The sequence below is a fragment of the Tupaia chinensis genome, unplaced genomic scaffold, assembly GCF_000334495.1.
Source record: "Tupaia chinensis unplaced genomic scaffold, TupChi_1.0 Scaffold000176_1, whole genome shotgun sequence".
In the NCBI taxonomy this organism is placed as follows: domain Eukaryota; kingdom Metazoa; phylum Chordata; class Mammalia; order Scandentia; family Tupaiidae; genus Tupaia; species Tupaia belangeri.
In genome coordinates, this window is record NW_006159651.1 from 998,945 (window position 1) to 1,000,250 (window position 1,306).

Below are 1,306 nucleotides of genomic sequence, written 5' to 3' on the forward strand. Positions count from 1 at the left end.
CTCCTCTTGGGATCTTGGGCATGCACGCACATGCACCCAGCATGAGTTCAAGCCACCGGGACTTGAACCGTGGTCAACTACATGAGAGTCTAGAGACATAGCCATTATGCCAACTGCTGGTCCCAATACAATAATTCTTTAAAAATTTTATTTATTATTATTATTACTATTATTTAATTTTATGAGAGAGAGAGAGAGACAGTGAGAAATGAAGCTTTCAGACCCAGGACTTGAATCATAGTCTGTTATGTGGGAATCTAGCACCCTAACCACCATGCCACCTGCCGGCCCCTCTTTGACTTTTGTAACCATCTTATACAAACCACCTATTTATAGTATAGCTAAGTACATAACACAAAAAACATACTGTAATGTTTAGCATAAGATTTTTTTTTTGCTTTTGTTGTTTTTGTCTTTTTTGTTTCAAGGTTCTTTTTCTCCTTTGAGATTATAGTGACCATGGTTGTACCACAAGTAAAGTCAGAACTATGACAGAGAAGGCTCTTATAGCCGGTTTAGTCATCGAATGTTATTAAAAGTGGATGACCCATAACAATGTGTACACAAATATAAAATGTAAATGAAAAACGCACAGTTTCCTTTTTTTTTTTTTTTTGAGAGGTTTTTGCTATAGGGCGCGTGCATTCACCAGACAGACAGAGAGAGACAGACAGAAAGCAAGAAATCACCCCCCAGGGGGGAATGATCTCGCCGCAATCCCTTCTCCTCCATTCTCCTCTTGGGATCTTGGGCACGCATGCACACGCGCCCGACATGAGTCTAAGCCACCGGGTCCAGGACTTGAACTGCGGTCGGCTACATGGGAGTTCAGCGACATAGCCATTACGCTAACTGCTGGTCCCACAGTTTCCTTTTTAAAGAACTTTTTTCTTTTAGTGATTTTTGCTTTAGGACATATGCGCTTACCAGGATGGTCACACTGCAGTCCCTTCTCCCTCCTCCTCTCTGGACCTTGGGCACTAATGCACTTGTGTCTGGAGTGAGTTTCAAGCTACTCGGTCCAGGACTCAAACTATGTTTGACTTTGTGGGCGTCCAGCGCCTTAACCACTATGCCACCTGCTGGCCCCTCTAAGGTACTTTTAAGAAAAAAAAAAATACTTCTGGGCTTAGCCTTTAAGTTGCTGGATTCCCACATGGCCAGCTGTGATCTGAGTCCGAAACTCAGTGGCTTCAAACTCAAGGGATTGCAGTGTGACCATCCACCTCGGGGTGTGATTTCTCACTTTTTCTCTCTCTGTCTTTTTGGCAAGCACACGCACCCCATAGCAATAATCTCTCCAAAA